At 37.0% G+C, this 19,617-nt stretch overlaps 1 protein-coding gene and 1 non-coding gene across 2 annotated transcripts in view; both read right to left on the bottom strand.

Moving 5' to 3' along the window:
• The window catches only part of DCC (DCC netrin 1 receptor), a 687,608-nt gene that overhangs the window by 587,074 nt on the left and 80,917 nt on the right, over positions 1-19,617 (bottom strand). The gene's annotated exons all lie outside the window — the stretch shown is intronic.
• LOC119063689 (U2 spliceosomal RNA) lies at positions 16,731-16,925 on the bottom strand. The gene has a single exon (XR_005085231.2). It is a non-coding gene; the product is annotated as a U2 spliceosomal RNA (small nuclear RNA).

Below are 19,617 nucleotides of genomic sequence, written 5' to 3'. Positions count from 1 at the left end.
TATGTGGGACGCAGAATGTAACCAAAAGTCATCCATTGTAGCAGGATTTCTTTATAGTCTTTCTTCTAGGGGAACGGTTCTTGGTCTCCAGACCAGCAGCATCAACATTAGCATTACCTGGGAACTTTTTAGAACTCTTAATAAATCGGAACCCACCCCAGGCCAGCTAAATAAGAAACTCTGTTTTTTAACATGCCCTGCAGGTAGTTCTGATGCTGCTCAAGCTGAGAACCCCTTTCCCAGAGCGCATGTCAATCCATTGGTGGTACAGAGAGATGAACTGTATTTTGATTAAAGGCATTTGAAATTGAAACTGCAAGGTTGGAAATGAAGTTAGTGTCTGACATTGTGCTTTTCATTGACCAGACAGTCCTCAGTAAAATGCTGTGTTCACCTACTGCATTTTCTGTGTACACACTAAGTGTAAGATATGACCCTCAATATCACAGGTACTGCTATACAAACTAAAGGCAGAAAGTACTCCAGAAAAGTACAGTGGTTTTAAAATGATGACTATTAGTACAAACAGGAGAGATGTTAGATTTTGCTGTCAGCATAAATTTCTAAGCAATCATAACCTATTTGCCAAGTGAAGATGCTAGCTGAATTGCCTTAAATACACGTTTGGTGGTACACAGCCATGTTGTCAGAGAGGGTTGGTTGGGGAGGATCTCCATTGCTGAGGAAACACCAGTCAGCTCATCACCTGCCTCTTGCAATCATTTCCTCTAATGAGAAGTCTGAGATTGTCGCTCATGATGACTTAACATGTCACTGCTGATTAGCACCAGAGACAAAGATTTCTGAGGAGCAAATTGACCCAACTCACCATAGCCAGTCTGCTATCCTCATGCCTGATTGGTTGGGTGGCTGTAACCTTCTGTCTTGCGTAATGGCAACCCCAATATGCATGTACAAATGTGTGTGCTGGAGCACATAGGGATACACTGGGGCATGCTTCACCTTATTTAATAGAATTTTTTTGCATCCATTAAAAACTAAGGCAGTTTTTCACATATCATGGGATAGTTCGATCTAGTTGTGTATTTCCTCCGACTAAACAAAAGGTGTTTGTAGGAACTAGAGTATGTTTAAGGGGATTACCAACTTCTTCTGCCTTTCAGATCTACAAAGTAGCCTAACTACACAAAGCCAATATATATGTGCATTTCTTCATGTGATTCCTACACATGTTTCTTGGTACAGCCAAGATAACCTTGCCACTTTTAGTTGAATAAATAAACTTCACTTTCATTTTTACTTGAGCTATTCCCCTTCTCAAAACCCTCTTAACACAGTCTTTCCATTGCCCCAAAAGAGACTTATCTTCTAAGATTCTCTTCAAATTCTAACCCAACTCCTGCTTTCTCCCAAAGTATTGATGAAGTCTTTTAGTTCATCTTTTCATTTTCTGAACTCTTATGTCATTTACTGTTTTCCTGGATCATTTATCACTTATAAAATACATTGATTTCAATTATTATATAATGTTGACATATAATCAACTCTCAAAATGTTAAAATCCTCCAGATTAGGGATCATGTTCTATGTTTCATTTCTGTGCTCCAAATAACATCTGGTTCACAGTAGGAATTAAGTAAATACTTGTAAAATTACTGTATTTGAAGGTTTGAAACAAACTATTGATGGCATAATAACTCATTTCTTACCATAAAAGGTAAGAGGTCACTGTTTAATTTTTTTCTAACATCTTTAATGGAAAAATACACAGCCAATATAATCACTGAAATTGAGAATAATTACAGAATTTTTCTTCCCATTAACACACACTAGTATTATCTTAAATAATTCTACAAATCCATCAGTCACCAGACAGGGATTCAAATACATTCAGTTAGTCTCACTTTATAAGACATAAGAGTTCAGGGTCAAAATTACACACTTGTAGTATGATCTTATAATATTGCTAAAAGCAAAACAAAATTTGCCCCCCCCAAAATATTCAGTCACATGATATCATCTTTACATTGCAGATGCAGTCAAATCAGCAATAGCTTATTTTAATCTCTGAGTTAAAAACTCTGAGTGTCCCTGGCTGGTGCAGCTCAGTGGATTGAGCACAGGCCTGTGAACCAGAGGATCGAGGTTCGATTCCTAGTCAGGGCACATGCCTGGGTTGTAGGCCAGTTCCCTGCAGGCCAGTTCCCAGCAGGAAATGTACGAAAGGCAACCATACATTGATGTTTCTCTCCCTCTCTCCTTTCCCTCTAAAGATAAATAAATAAATAAAATCTAAAAAAAAAACTGAGTGAAACAAATATCTATCAGTAATATGTTCACTGTTTAACATCTAGACTTTAAAATTAAACCAAAACTTGTTTGGAAGGAAGAAAATACAAGTTAAATCACTTTCTAATGGAATAATAGTCTCAGTGTTTCTTTAAAATTGAGGTATTCTGCCCTGGCTGGTGTAGCTCAGTGGATTGAGCAGTAGCCTGTAAAACAAAGGGTTTCTGGTTCAATTCCCAGTCAGGGCACATGCCTGAATTGCAGTCCAGGTCCCCAGTGTGGGGCACATGAGAGGCAGCTACACATTGATGTTTCTTTTGCTCTCTTTATCCCTCCCTTTTCTACTCTCTAAAAATACATGAATAATTTTTTAAAAGAACAAGATTTCTTTAAAATTGAGGTATTCTGTTTGAAAACTAAAAAAACTGTTATATATTGTAAATTGTGCTTCTTTAAGAATTCATGAAAACAGCTCTTCCTTGGCCATATATAATATTGTGCAAATAACCCCTTACTCCAATTATATTAATTATAAGGCATTCAAAGAATATTAAATAACCTGAATTCAGTCATCTTTGTCAGCCAAGCAATTAAAAAATGCATGAGGCTGTGTGCCCATGAAAAAATTTAAACTACGAAATACCACCAACACTTGTTTCTACAATTAGGGTTAGGGATAAGGGTACGTCTAGATTAAGTCTGTGGTTTGGGTTTGAGTTTAAAATAGGATTAGGATTGAGGTTGGGGTTAGTTCAGGGTTAGGGTAAGGGCTAGTGTTAGGGTTAGGTTTGGAGTTGGGGTTAGTTCAGGGTTAGGGTAAGGGCTAGTGTTAGGGTTAGGGTTGGAGTTGGGGTTAGTTAGGGTTAGGGTAAGGGCTAGTGTTAGGGTTAGGTTTGGAGTTGGGGTTAGGTTCCAAGCATGGTTATGATTAGGGTTGTGGGTAGGGTTGAGTTCATGATTAGAATTAGGGTTAGAGTTACCTTAGTGTCTAGGGTAAATTTAAGAAATAGTTAATGCAAATTATTCAGCTTCACAGAATCTACAAAGGAAGAAGTGTTTTAACACTGGGTCATATCACAAAAGGAACATGGATTATGTGTGTGATGGTAGGTATGTATGCCTATCTGTACATAACATACACAACTATGTATAATATATGTATGTACGTACATATATGCATATGTGTACATGTAGGTATATATATTAGTCAATTGCATAAGTAAGTTTTTCCTATCAAAATCTTCCATTCTTTCACCTCTCTAAATTCTGTCGAAAGCATTGGACAGTTATGGCTTATGTAATGATAAGAAAGACCACACAGTTATTAGATAAGAGAAAAATATTGTGTCACTCAGAAGCATATTTCTTTTCTAATTTCTCAAATTAGCAGCTCTGGTGAGGTTTGACTCAAAGAATTACATTATTTTGTAAAAGAAAAGTCATATAAAAATGGCATAAAACCTATTTTTCACAAATCTGTGGGTTTAGAAGGCCCCATCAGCTGGGGTGCTTCTTATATATGTTACATATAAATACAGTCAGCCACACCAGGCACATTCTCCAGGCCGTTCTCATGAACACCCACAGTAGAGAAACACAGTTTGAGACCAGTGGCATGCAAACTTAGGTGAGTATTAGACTCAGCCACAGGGCTTAGGGGAACTCAGGTTATGAGGTCCCCCATCCTTGAGCTTCTGATTCAGTAAATTCTGAGTGGGAACTTCTAGCAAGTTTTCAAGTAGTGCTAATGATTCCACTCTGGGACTGCAGTTGGAGAAGCTCTGCTGTTATTTCCCTTAGACATTACATTTTTAACTGGGGTATCAGGTGAATTGGACCTCAAACTATTTAAAAACTTTGCTCCTGAGAAGGGCTCAAATGCTGATGAAAGGGAGGTCTATGTGCTCTAAAGAGAAAAGGGCTTGCTGGGCTACTTTCTCACAGGATGACTGCGATGCTGATGTGTCCTTCCTGTGTGGAATCCCAGCCTTCCTCCACACAGTGGGGAACTATAAATGAGATGCTTGTTTTCTCCCAAATCCGCTGTGTATCCACTCAACCAGATGGGCCCTGAGAGTTCAGTAATGCACTTTGGCACACCTGGCCTGCCTGCTCTTCTTGGGGTAACGAAGGTCTTCAATGTCATGGCACAGGGTGTGTGCTCCCATTCATGACACGTCACACATTGTCTCACCCCAATAGGCCCTGACTTTAGGACCCTACTACAGAGTGCAGTTGAAAATTTTTGGTTGGAATTTGCAGATCAGCTAGGTACAAATCATTCTCCCAGGCTGTAAAATGAGCATCATTAGCTCTCCTTTGAGTATTTGGGTTTGAGGACCATGGTGTTTATCAGTGTAATAACCAGAAAGCATTTGTTTTGAAAACATGTCCCAAGTACCCATGGAAATGAACTTGCTACATGGCAGTAATTAATGAGGACTTAGGTGCATGGGAAAGCCATGTGATGATGAGTGCTGCTTTGCTGTAATTAAAGCTGAGGCACACTGTCTCACAGTGGTTAGATTCTAGAATGTCCTATGTATTCACTCCTCTCCCAATTTTTTAAATAAAAAGTCATATAATCATTAAACAAGGAGCTATTTATTTTTCTTCACTATAGCAGAAGGCTTATGCATATGGCCAATCTAAGAGTAGTTTCATACCATTTAAACATAAATTTAAAAATTTAGGAGAGAAATATAGCCTGGTTTAGTAATGTTTAGAATTGCCATCTGTGTTTCAGGGGACCAATTCAGTTATATTTGCTTACTACATTAGTAATGAAAAGATTTTCTAAGCACACAAAATACAGGAAACTATATAAAACATGTGGCACTTGGCTAGAGCTAGTTTCCGTCTGCAAAGCTGATGGCGAATAAAGGAGCAATGAACTTGCAAGTAACTTTTAATTATTCTTGGCAAGTTTCACCATGAAGTGATTATAACAATTATTGTGGAATAACTGCATTGCATTTCCATTTGCTACTAATATTAAATAATAGAAGGAGTGTACTAAACTTAAAATTAATTAGTTCAGAGGCTGACAAAGTTTTGAAATAAATTTTTCAAAAAGTAAATAAGACTAATTTTGAGTTAACGGAGCAGGGCACACTCCCTTGATTGAAGGCACACAGGTAAATGTAGATTTCTTGGCAAGTATTCTTTGTAATCCTATCAGATTCTAAAAGGAGAGTTTGACCCCCAAACTAAAAGCCCCCAATTAGAGCTTTCATTTATGAGATTTATACAAACTGAGGCAACCCTCCTGAGGTGTGCCTGCCACCTTTGCCTGTTTTGCTTCCTTGGAAGGCCTCACTACTCCATCGTTGGGCCCCTTCCCCTACAAAACTCACACCCAGCCTCCATATCCTCTGTAGCACAGCATTCTAAGTGGTCATCACCAAGTAATGGAGTTGGCATGTAAAGTGACACTTGTTTTTTTTTCTTTTTTTCTTTTTGAAAAGTTTACGTTAAGGTTATATCTAAAACTTTCCATACAACAAAAGTAATTAAAGGGCAGTTTTAATCTGAAATATGTTTAAACTATTTTTATAACAGATCTTCACTGCTATGTCAGTAGAAGTTATCAAGTCCAATGGTAGGCTATTTGAGCCTTATTTCCCCCAAACCGTTTAATGCAAGTATGCAGGGATCAGTCACTGACTGTTCTGTTCTATATTCGGGTACTCCTTTGGAGACCTCCTGCTGCCCCAGGGCTTTAAATGCCATGATAAACTGATGACTGTTTCAGTTTTATCTTCACTCCACACCCTCCTTCCTACCCCCAACTTACTATGTAACACCTCAACTTAGAGGTCCAAGCTTAACCTGTCCAAAGCAATACCACTGCGCTGCCCCTAAACCTTCTTTTGCTAGAACCCATCCCACCTGGGTGACAGTGATGGCATTCTTCTAATCCCTCTGGCCTCACCAAACATGACTGTCATCATCACCTCCTCTCTTTGTCTCAGACCTCACATTCCATTTGTTAGCAATCTTGTTGGATCTACCTTCAAAATATGACCAGAATGTGACCATTTCTCAGCATCTCTACCATCACCCGCCTCATCTGAGCCTTCATCATCTCTAACATGAATTGTTATAATAGCTTCTTAACTGGCTTCCCTCCTTTTGTGACAATACAGCAGCCAGAATGACATGTTTAAGTCAAATCATGTCCCTTCCTCTCTTGGCTTTTCATTTCCTAGGAAGAAAAATCCAAAGTCCTTACAACAGATTTCAAGCTACTATATGTTCTGACTCTCACTTCCACTCACAGCTTCCACCCTAAATTCTCCCCCATACACTCTGCTGGAGACTCACTGACCTCCTTGACATGCTTTGAACATGACAGCCACAGTTCTGTCTTGGAGCTTGTGCACTGCCTCTTGCTGGCCTCTACTTGTTTCCTCTGCCTGGAATGTTCTTCTCCCAGAAAACCCAATGGCTAAATTTCTGAGTTCTTTAAAGTTTTGCTTAAATCTCATTTTCTTAATATGTTCTAACCAGAATAGACGTACTCTATCCTCTTAGTTTTATGTATATTTTCTTTTTTCAGTTTTACTCATGATCTTCTAATAAACTCAATCAAATCACTATTATTTTCTCTGCCCATTATTTTTTCCTGTTCTATTCCTTCTAAAATGTTACCCCATGAGGGCAGGGATGTTAGACGCTTTTGTTTACTGATCTATCACAAGTACCTGGAATAGTACCTGACATAAAGTAGGTGTTCAATAAACCTTTGTTTAATCACATTGGATTGTCCTGGCATCTCAAGACATATGTACTCTAACAGCCAAAATTACGTAACTTCAATTTAGAGCAAAAACTACAGCATTTTGTACCAGTCAGCATTGTAATATAGCTGTAAATGAGTGAACAAACTCAATAGTAGACCAGGCTACGTACAATGTAATACAATCTGTAATAGGAATTAGCTCATAAGAAAGTGGGATAATGTCTGACTGTGGAATATCATCCAATTGTCTCCCACCAGGTTTGTAGCCTCTGCCCTTGCTCCCAGGCTGTTCTCAAGCCAGCAGCCACAGGAATCTTATGAAATAGCAAATCATGTAATGTTATTTATCCAAAGTAAAAGTTTAAATCTTTCAAATGGCCAACAAAGTCTTAGAAGATTTGGCTTCCCATTATGTTTTGATCTCATCTTCCTCTCTCTGGCTCCCTCCCCTCTCTGCATGGCCATCTACTTGCTATAGCTCAAACACAGCAAGTAAGCGTCCATCCACCTCTGGGACTTGGCTGCTGGTTCTGCCTGTAGCATCCTTCCTCAGATAATTTTATGGCTTGTACCCTACTTCCTGCAGATCTTCACTACAATCTCATGGTTACACTATTTAAAGTAATCTTCTCTAGATCCTCCACATTCATTTGCTGCTTTGGTATGGTATCTTTACCTCATCGTCTTATTTAACAACAAGTATATTTTACCTCATTATCTTGTTATCTGTCTTTTACCACACTCTCCCAAAGTGTAAGCCAATTAAGGCAGTTTTGTGTGTGTGTGTGTGTGTGTGTGTGTGTGGTGGCCCCTATTGTACCCCAGCATCTAGAACAGTATCTGGTAAAATACACACACAACACTTTGATGAATGAATAACTGAACACGTAGATATATACACACATGAGCACAATTCCCATGTGCTTTTTTAAAGTGCCATTTTAACTGCTACCAAGCACTTTTTGAGATCTAAGAAGTATGTTTCCTCAGACTATGGGACCATAATATATTGAATAATTGTCTTTTTTTTTAAATTTCTGAGTTTAGCCCTTCAACTTGCCAAGTGAATCAATATTATAAATCATTTATACTGTCCCATCTCTCTAGAGGCAGTTCACAAATTTACAGATGTCTGCAATAGTGGAGATTAGCAAGACTTCAGTGATGGGCCATGATAGGTCCTTCACTTTATAGATGATGGGTAAATAATAGATTTAAAGTCCATTATCAAGTCATTCCAGCACTGACAACAGAACTAAGGTGTCCCTACCAGTGAAATGATCTTTCTCCAAGTTCTTTCTTGAATCTATTATCCCACAATGAGAAAACTCAGAAAATATATTGGGTAGCAGACTTCTCTAACACATACAGCTCTATGTGGGAAAAGAAAAGGGGGCCCAAATGTAGTCTTATGTTTCTTGACTTGTGAGGAGTTCAATCCTACATTTCTGGGTAAACAATTAATTTGTTTGGGAAATAGCTAAATTAAGCAAATATTTTTTAAAGACTTTATTTATTTTCAGAGACAGGGTAAGAGAAGGAGAAAGAGAGGGAAATAAACCTTGATGTGTGGTTGCCTCTCACACAGCCTGCCCTAGGGAACTGGCCCTCAACCCAGGCATGTGTCCTAACTGGGAATTGAACCAGCAACACTTTGGCTCACAGGCCAGCACTGAATCCACTAAGCCACACCAGCCAGGGCTAAACAAATATTTTAAAAATCTAATTAATCAGACTAACCATAGCTAATTAGACTAGTAATTAATTCAACCTAATAATTTTATTCATTATATAAGCAAACTAATCCATATTTCATCAACGAATCATAAGCATGGCTGAAATAAAAACTAACATCATCATATGAAAACAGAATGGGCCTTTGTAACTGTATGGAAACTTTTCACATAGGTTTTTCTCTAGGTTAGTGCAGAAATGTGTTAACTGGGACATGTAAATGTAATTTTTAAACAGTTCATGACATTATTAAAATACCAAAAATAACAAAATTTAATGCTATGTAATTCTAGAATTAGCCTTCTTTTACAAATCTTTAAAACATGTTTTAGAAATCAAAATTGATATGCTTAGCTATCTTTTGATTAATAAAAGCTTTCTTAAAGCCCCACACATTTGAACCATGGCAGCTAATTTTGTAATTTAAGCATTCATATGAATGGTAACTAATGGGCATAAATTAAACTCATTGACAAAAAAAATCAACAACTAACATCATCATACTTAGACAATTTTATTTTTCTTAAAACTATCCATTGTGAACTTTGTATATAAGCAACTAATTGTTTAACTCAGAAATTACTAATTAAAATGGTGATACATTTATATTTCTCACCTATCTTCCTCTCTTGAGGAAACTTCTCAGAAAATACTAAAGTACCAACTGAAGGACCTGGCTACCAAGAAGCTCCAAGCAAAATGGACTTCATTTCCAAGATAAACACACAGAAACACTAGATTTTCAATATTTACATTAAATAATGACAAGTTCTCTGAGATGAGTTTTTAATGCAATATGATTTCAGAAACAGGTCTTCCATCACCAGAAGTCCCATTAAAACTAGTAGTTTCACATCCCAGTTATCGATGACAACCGGGATGACCAAAAGTATATTTAAGTAAGAAGAAAGATCTTACTAATAGAAAGATGCCCTTACTAATGAAGTTGGAAACATTAAAACCTTTAAACCACCAATACCAATTAGATCACATTTGTTGAAACTATTATTCCTCCTATTTCTTTGAACAGTTCCTACTATGGTATTTGCCATCTCTTTCTAAGACTGGATTATAATTTCTTTTGGTGATCTGTAGTTAAGAGGAACAATAAAAATATTGGGTGATAATCAAATTCTAATGAGATGTCAATTGCCTGGAACCACGGAGCAAATATTTAAAGATCATGCTTAGCTGGAGTCAGTATAACATCTTATATTTGTTTCCAACAGTGATTTCAAAAAGCCAGCATGAAGGAAACCTAGGTGTATAACAGAAAAAGATCTCAGAGTTGCATTTGGTTGTAAATAGAATATAAACTTAAGAGTGATGTGGCCACTGAGATATAAATGGTGTATATTCAAGCTATTTTAGTTACAGAGAGCACGAGGAATGAATTATTTATACAGTTTTATCATACAAGACCTGGGATACAGGATAGACTACACAATTTTTGAGACCTGGCACAAAATGGAAATGCAGGGGTGCTTGTTCAAAACCTATTTCAAATGTCAAGTCAGAGACAGCAGAACATTAACTAAGCGTGGGGCCTTTTTAAGGACATGAGAGTCCTACATCATTGCAGAGGTCACACGATCATGAAAACAGACCTACTCGGACCTGTGTTAAGTCTAAGTACTCACTCCACTCTCCGAAAATTCACAGAAGAGCAAAGAGCATGTACAGATTTTAAATCGAGTCACATAAAGACTGAAGGAACTAGGGATCTTTTCTAGACAAGAAATGACTAAAATGGGAGTGCCTGCCATTGCCTATAATGGTTGAAGAGCTGATACATGAATTAGGAATTAGATATATTCTCCATGACCCCAAGGATAAAATTAATACCCAGGAGTAGAGAAGTATATTTTCATTTAATATGGCTATCTTTGCTGTGAACACGTGTATTCAAAAAAGTATGGCAACCCAGGCAAGTACTGATTTTGCAGTTACTAGGGGTATTCAAATATATTTTGGGTTACTAGTTAGGCAAGCTCTAAGGAAGTTTCATAGGAATTCTCTAGGGATATATTTCCCAAATGCAAACTCATTAATTAATGCTAACAATGATATACCAAAATCGCCTGAAGCATGTTGAAATGCTGTTTTCTGCCTCTCTCTTCAAAGATGAGGCTCAGGAATTTATAGTTATTACAAGTACTCACTAAAGAATTCTGGTCATAAATATGGGGTAGGAATCTTTGATTTAAGAGGAATTTAAATGGCAAAAGATCGTTTGAGTTAGGTGAATTTAAAGGGCCTGCATAAACTTAACAGGTCTTTTCAGCCTGAGTTTGAGTATCTCCTCTCTTTAATTCCTGGCTGACCACAGATATCTATATGAATATTTGCATATGGATTAGCTCACTTATGTTGCGATTCAAATACATGATTAACCAAGAGGTGAAATTCATTATGCTATAGAATTGACCCATTTTTAAAGGTGAAAACACATTACCCAACAGTCATTATTTTTAAATAGAGAGATGCAATATGCTGTTTTGGAAGAAATGCTTTCCAAGGGAGAAGACTTACCCCATTAAAAAAGTAGATGATAGATAGATAGATAGATAGATAGATAGATAGATAGATGATAGAGAAAGAAAGAAAGAAAGAAAGAAAGAAAGAAAGAAAGAAAGAAAGAAAGAAAGAAAGAAAACACAAATTCTAAATGTTTACTTCCCACTTACCTAAGAGAAGATCCCAAACTGTTCCAAGCTATGGCTAGTCCCTAGGATAAAATTATATGCTTTTCCACAATGAATGGCTCTTTATAAGACTGGTACTTTCTGACTCAAAACTTTGGTATATTTTGTGGAGTTGTCTTTGACTTGTACACAGAAAATTTCCACTATCCTGTTTCACATTTCTTATATATGCAAGGTTAAGCATTTTCTACAGAACTAGAATGCGAATTTTGTTTTATAGCTTGGTTTTCTACTCTTCTGACTTTTCTTTGTATATTGGTAATATGGAGGTCACAGAAAAGACCAATTTTACAAGTGAAATCACTTGTAGTGGTTAAATATAAGAATCAGCCCTGGCTGGTGTAGCTCAGCAGATTGAGCATGGGCCTGCAAACCAAAGGATTGCAGTTCGATTCCTAGTCAGGGAACATGCCTGGGTTGCAGGCCAGTTTCTGGCAGGGGATGCATAAGAGGCAACCATGCATTGATATTTCTCTCCCTCTTTCTTTCCCTTCCCCCCTAAAGATAAATAAATAAAATCTTTAAAAACTTTTTTTAAAAAGGTAAAATTTCTCATTGGGAGAAGAGTAAACCAATTTTCCCCAGTGTAAGCATGCAAATACCTAACCCTATCTTCTTGCACTTACTCCTCTTAAAACAACTTCCTGACACCATTCTCACATGATAAATGGCATTGGAGTCCTTCTGGCTGAAAAACAGATGGTCCATGCCAAACTGAATGGGAAAAATAGTGTTTGCTATTGTATTGTTTGTACAACTGAATACAAATCATCTATAAACTTGTGGTAACATTTTTGAAATGGTTGCTTAAAATAGTATCTTCAGTAAAATGGTTTGAGTATAAACCAGAAAAAGAAAACAGGGCTCCACCAACACATTTTATTATTCAAATATTTTTTTAAAATAAAAAGTAAAATTCAAGGACAGTTTGTAGAAGAGTTGGGAGACTTACTTGAAACTTGTGTATAGATTGTGGATTTTCTGTAACAATATTATCTCTTTTTCTTTTTTTTTTTTGGTAGAGGAAACTTTATGCATTATAATTCATCATGGCTTTCTCAATATTTTGGCTTCTGGGCTTGCATTTTTTAACACCCATATGACAAATTAGAAGAATGTGAGCACAGTGCAACTTTTGTCCAAGATATGCACGGACATTCTAGAAAGTAACATTGACTTTTACTCATAGTTGTGTGGAGCAACGGGACAACTTAAGGGCCTATTCAAAATTCTCACAAAGCATAAGTTGACTTAAAAAAAAAAACCAAAACAAGTTGGAGCATGTTTCCCATGGGTCTGGAATTTAGTTGTTGAAACTTCACCATAAATGTTAGGAGTAGAGATACTCCTCTGGAGTATTGTACTCTTTGCACCTCTATTGTTACTCGCTTTTAAAGTGAAAGCATAAAGAATTCTCATTACACATTACATATTGCACACTATAATTATGCATTAGAATGTGCAAGTTATGCATGATAATGTTATAAAATTAATGGGATAATTAAAAAGGTAAACAAGTGTGAAGCTATTCCTCTCAGGTTCTACATGTCAGATATAGTTTCATGTAAAATATAAAATTTAAGAGGAATTTGAATTGTTTAATTTTATTATTAATAAGAGTAATAATATAGCAGCTTTCCTTTAGCAGACACTGAGTTAGTATATGCATATGACAAGTTTATCTTTATAAGAACCGTATTAGGTAGGTTGAGTCATGTCCATTTTAAGAAGGAAAAAGCCAGAGGATAGAGTATAAGTTGACCAATGTCTCCCAGCTGGACAGTTAAGTTGTGATCCTGAACAGTCTGAATCCACTCTTATGACTGCATCACAGAGACTTTCCAAAGACAGTAATTAATCCTTCAAGTCTTATAATAAAAATTTACCATAATAAATAGCTTATTTAATTCAAAATAAACATCTAAGTGGTAAACATTGAAACAAAGCTTCCAGTCAAATTTCCTTTTTCTAGCTCATTATCTTGCCTGTCTTCAGTTTTTAAGAGTTAGATCTCAGGAAAACAGAAAGGAGTAGATACTGGTCTTAAACAGAACACTGAGGAATAATGGCTTAGTAACCAAGTGGCTGGGCACCATAGACAAGTCTTCTAATTTTTGAGTCTTCCATTGCTCATTGCTGTGATGGAGGGTTTTATCATCTCTAAAACTGCAGCAATTATAAAAGACTAGGCTTTGAATTTGACTTCTTGCATCTTTTAATGCTCAAGCATTAGAAAAAAAATTAATTTCTTTTTTCATGGCTTACAGTTTTGCAATACAATCAAACACAATAAACTACCTATGAATACTGATTTAAAGTAATCAAAAGAGCATTTCCCATAATTTCCCACCAATAGGTCCAACCAGCGTCCCATGATATACGGCTGGAGTCTATGGTTTAGAGAGACAGCCCTTCTAAGACATTTGTCAAAAATGGGCTGGATAAATAGACTACTTCATAAATCTGTCACCACTCACATGATAGAAGGGGAATAAAAACACAAAATTTTCTAGTTCTTTGAGAGTCTATTGGAACTAAAGTTGAGAGAGTACTTTGTCATTTTTCCTTTTATTGGAAAACTAGTGTATTTTTCACCTAGACGAGGAAGTGACCCACTTTTTGGAGTGTCAAAATCTTCTTGAAAATAAATCAGGTTGGCCAGAGAGATCCATTTATGTGGAAAAGACACCACCGGCTACAGAGGTGCAATGTACAGTTTTTGAGAGAATACTCTCACTGCTTTTTCTCGCCTCCATTCTCATCTCAGAACGGCTTCTCATTCCATTTGGTTCCAAGCTTCTCACTCATTTCCCAGGTAACCCGCAGGCTGCACGAATAACCTACAGACATTCCACTTTTCACAGTACTACATTCCAGTTTCCTTATCATGCATGCCACTCCCCAGGTGCTGTTTTAGCCCTCTCACTCAGATGTCCCTATTTTTCTCTCTGTGCAGGACACCCCTGTAAAAGTAGTTAGTGCTCTCCTCGTTACTGGGCTCGTTCTCAGTAAACACAAGCATTATGTATGACAATCTTGCAGTAATGAAGTATAATCAAAACCACGATTCTGATGCTTGAATATTCTGGTTAACACAATTAAAACTTCTTTTCATTTTATTCTTGTTTAAAAAAGTTCTTGTGAAATGTCTGAGTCTACTCGAATCACATCTTAGGAAAATAAAAGGTAGCCTCAAGATAAAATATTTCTTTCACTATTAAAGGAGGCTGCAACCCTAGAAAACCTTTGCTTTTCAAAGGTAACAACCCAGAAATGGAAGGAAGTTGGGACAAACATGTCTCATTATAGGCCGCACAATAAATACATTGCTTAACAATATATTTGTACTTAATGTAGTATCTCTTTTCACTGCAGGTAGCAGGAAGCCCTAAGGGTAAAGACTATTGTATTCACATATAAATTCACCTGGAATTTAGAAGAATCCATAGGTTTTTGATAAACATTGATTCAATATAATTAAAAACAAAAGGATTATAGGTTCTAGTTATTTGATTCAGTTTTTCCTGTTTTGACTTATTTTGGGGGAAAAATAATCACCTCTTAAATATCACAACAATATTCATGTAATGGCCTATTGGGGGTGTCAAACTCATTTTCATGGGGGCCACATCAGCCTTGCAGTTGCTTTCAAAAGGCCAAAATAATTTTAGAAGTGTAAAAATGTAACTACTGCTTAAAAGTTAAAGAGTTGAAATTACATTTGGTCCTTTGAAGGCAACTGTGAGGCTGATGTGGTCCCTGGCGAAAATGAGTTTGACACCCCTGACCCTAGATGGTTTATCAATACTAGAACAAATCCTATACTTAGTAAAATATCCGTAAACATGTATTTTAGGCAAATTCTTTATGGCTGAACAAAACAACTAAAGAACTGCCCCTGATCTCCAACACCCATTTTATAGCCTTAATACTAAAGGCCAGCATTTTTATTTAGAGAAAAAGTCCCATGTGGTTGAAATGCCAAAAAGACTTTACAAAAATTTGTGGATTCCAAATAATGCCCCAGGCTCTACCCCAGGTTATGCCTGACAGTCCTGAATGAAGCATTTCATTTCAACTGTGTCTCCCAATGCTTTCTTTCCTGTTGTTCAGGGGAAGGAAGCAGGGTTGGAATCTGGGGGGACTTATTATTTTGATGGATTTCTGGTGTGCTAGCTTACTTATGTTCTACAGGGGGAAAGAAGTAAAAGTAGGAAAAGGCCTCCTAGCTCAGCTGTCTGTCTAGTCTGAACTGTAAATAGGCTTCTTGGCTGGAGCCTGGACTTAGGTGGATGATTTAGGTTGAAAGCTGGGTGGAAACCTTTGCAATGAGCTGGGGATGGCAGGGCATGGGGTTGATAATTAGATAGTTTGCACGTTTTATACCTTGTCTACACTTATCGCAGCATGAAGAGGGGCTGATGGATCTCAGAGGTGTTGTCTTTTGGATGAGCCTGAATAGATAGGGCTTACCCGTTTGGGGCCATAGTTTTGCAAAAGCAGCTGAGATTTATTTAGCCTTGTGTTTTCCTGAGATACTAACACAGATTAATGGCTTCTATGCGTATGCTTATTTATCCTAAGTCAACTGAAGAGTTTGAGGTAAACTATGTAGTGTAGTGGACATATTAGAGGGGTTCATTTCAAGTGGAAACAAAGAGATTCCAAAGCTCAGTTTTCAACTTAGAATAATAGACTATTCTCATGCTGGAGAGAACAGCAGTAGGAAGTCTCTGATGCCCAAAGTCATAGTGTCATTTATGAACTCTGTGTTTACTCAAATCTGTGACTGCTTAAAAAATTAACTAAATGACCTAATATTTGAGTACCTAGTTTATGCTGGGTACTGTTCTAGACATTGGGGATACAACAATCTCCAACACCAGAGACCAAGGGTAATATGATACAGTGCTTTGCTCTGATATTTCAGTGTAAAGACAGGCAATAGACAAGCAAAAAGGTTCATAAATAAATCTACATTTAGAGGCATTCCAATAGAGAAGGAGGAACCAAGAAAGTCAAAGTTTTCTGAGAAGTTGAAAAAAATTGGGACAGAGATTGACCTTTGGACTTATTAGGATGTAGAGAATTGATGACTTTCAAGAGATTGGTCTCAGTGGACGAATGGGAGAAAGCCTTACTGAAGATCAATGTCAGAATAAGTGATTAAGAAGGCAGACCATGAGGGAATGAAGAAAATACTATAGAAAATCCTTTCAAAAACAGTTTTCTATGAATAGAAGTAGATAAGAAATTATACCTAGATCCCTAGAGAGATATACTGTTAAAAGATTTTTGGGGGGTGCACCCTACCCAGAAGCACTACAATACCCAGTTGATGTGTGGAGTGGATGGAACAAGCTCCTATTTCATCTCCCAGCTTCAAAAATACATTTAATGTACTATCCTCAGATAGAAGACGTATCTATCAGATATTAAACTGATAAGAACAGACACTGCACTTGCTCTTAGCCAAAAGGCTGAGAAACGATAAAGACTTTTTAAAGGGAAAGCTATTCCATTTTTTTTTTTGCAAATGAGAGTGATCCACTATAGGGGAGAGCAAAAAAACCCAGAATTATCTTCTGGAGGGCAGGCCCTTTATAGTATAAAATCCCCCCACTAGGTGAGTGTTCTAGGAACCCATCTGTATCAGTGTGCTGGCTGGCACTGCTGTGAGAGGCTGCATTCAGCTTCAGTGAATTTTTTGAAGGATCTTTCAGTGCATTTGCCCATTTCATGATGGATGAGTTATGAGCGCACCTGCTCACACCACACTGGGTGTTCAGCAGTTTTTGACCAAAACAGCATGACCCCAGGCATTCTACCAATCTTGCCCTGAGCAACTTTTTTGGGGGGTTCCTGGATGAAAAAAGTCTTCAAAGAAAAACGTTTTGTTGATGTGGAAGAGGTTAAACAAAAAAAATGGCAGAAGCACTTAAAAGGCATCAAAATCAATGAGTTTAAAAACTGTTTTGAACAGTGGTAAAAAATGTCTTGATGGGTAGACATTTGATGTCTCTTTGCATCAAATAGACAATACTTTGAAGGTGACTTAAGTTTTAACATGTAAGAATAAATATACAATTTTTAATAAATAAATTCTGGGTTTTTTAGGGATGACCATCCCCTTGTATGGTGAACGAAATGATACAGGATGGAGAGGGAGGGGATGCCTCTTGGTGGGTGAGAGGGGAAGGGGAGTATAGAGTGCATACAGAGGGGTTTGTTAAATAGAAGAAAGGAGGGGTCACCCAGGTAACAAGAATGTCAAGTGGGATGATGGAACCAAATGTCTGTAACACAGCAGGAAATGCTTTGCCCAATAAACATGGTCACTCCCACATGGGCAATATAAGGTCACAAGTTAATCTTTCAAAAAGGAAAATCGGGTTTACTCAGAACCATAGCAGAAAGAACAATGTAGCTCATTAATAACTGGCAGCTGGATTATAAGAGAGCAAGATACCAGTCTTTTACCTTTCTCCAAGACAAAATGGTACATGATCACTTTAGGTTAACTGCACCACTGGTGGGGTCATGTTTAAGCTTCTTTAGATGCATGACCCCACGAGTCATTATGCTCTTTGCAGACATCATGAGATACAAATACATTAAACTTAAATAATCTGATATAATTTTAGGCTAACTTGTGAATTATCTTATATTTGATTCTAATTTAGACAAGAAATCACAGACACCAAAACTTTAATAGAAAATTTTTGCCACCAATTTTAAAATTGAAAAAAATAGTATCGATTAATGTATTTTTCCCCAAGAACTTGAAAAATGAAACTACTGGGGTTTATCAGTAGGAGCATATTTTAGGATCCAGGGAGGCAAATTGATATGTAATTGGCTCTATTCTTATCATTTTTGCTTCTTTGTTTAGATTTTGATACTAATTCACAATGACTCTGCTCTTATAAATTATAAATTATAAAATACAGACCACTTGATTAATTTAAAGGCTACCTACCTGTAAGATATTTTTTTAATTTTAAAAGATTTAATCCTTATTGTATTTTTCCTATTACCATTTAGTCCCCTTAATGCCCCTCCCCCCAGCAATTGCCACACTGTTGATCTTCTGTATGATGCTCATGTACTTCTATGATTGAAGGGTTATATCGCCTATCTCTTTTGCAACCCCTACCATATCGAAATGCTTCTTTTCTTGATATGGTAGGTGTAACTCACAAACCTCTCATTTTCTGCATGATACATCTTGCACTAACAAAAGAAGTGAATGATGCAAATTCTAGATGTAAATGATAGAATGATTCAAACTTCTACTCATCCTTTCATATCTGTTCCCCAATCACACCCATGGAGGTGACCATTCTTTATCATGCTAGTTTGCTTTGGTGTCCATGTCCTTTTAATGTCACCTGTGTTGTGTATGTCCTGGCATGTTGTGCCCTGAATGGTCTGACAGCCAGGGATGTGATGAGTACACAAAGAATGGGAATATATAACTAGTTTATTGAAGGATGCCTGAGTGATAGAATCTCAAGTGCTAGCTAAATAGAGTACAGGGTAGATATTGATGCAGTGATAATGATCTTTCTCTTCCACTTACTTTAGGTTCCTCATCTCATTCAGTTTTACATCTTTTTAGAATCTCACAGCAGCTATTCACATCTATAAACTGAATAAACACCACAAAATGCTCTCTACAAGTCATGAATGTAGAAGTCAACCATTTTACCCATAATTTTTACTGTCAAAATGCTGCCTAGTGGATACGTATGCTTCCCATTCTTTCCTTTTCTTTTCTTTTTTCCCACTACTTTAACTAAGACTTCTAATTACCCCATTACCTACAGCAACATAAAACTTGACTGAGCCTTGAAGGTATCATCACTGCCTCTCGGAAATGACATGTAGCAGCATTTCATACTTAAGTGTGATGTTTAGAAACCATCAAGAGCATAGCAACCCATGGTCTTATCATGGTCTGCAAAGCATGTCACAAAGTAGCTTTAATCCAATTCTCTTCTTCCTACTCTCCATGGGACTTATTCTCTACTCCACCCCTTTTAGGGATAAACACGTTGAAATCTTCCAGGTGAAATTTATGATGGTAATTCAGGAAGCTTCAATTATTCTATCAGATTTACTGAGCTGCTGGCAATGTTCATGAAAGCCTCCACTGGTGAAAACTAGTTTCCTGACTGGCTT

This window comes from Artibeus jamaicensis, unplaced genomic scaffold (assembly GCF_021234435.1).
Source record: "Artibeus jamaicensis isolate MK-2021 breed Jamaican fruit bat unplaced genomic scaffold, CSHL_Jam_final contig_354, whole genome shotgun sequence".
NCBI lineage: Eukaryota > Metazoa > Chordata > Mammalia > Chiroptera > Phyllostomidae > Artibeus > Artibeus jamaicensis.
Note: the sequence above shows the minus strand (reverse complement) of the source record. Positions and strands in the feature narration are given on the sequence as shown.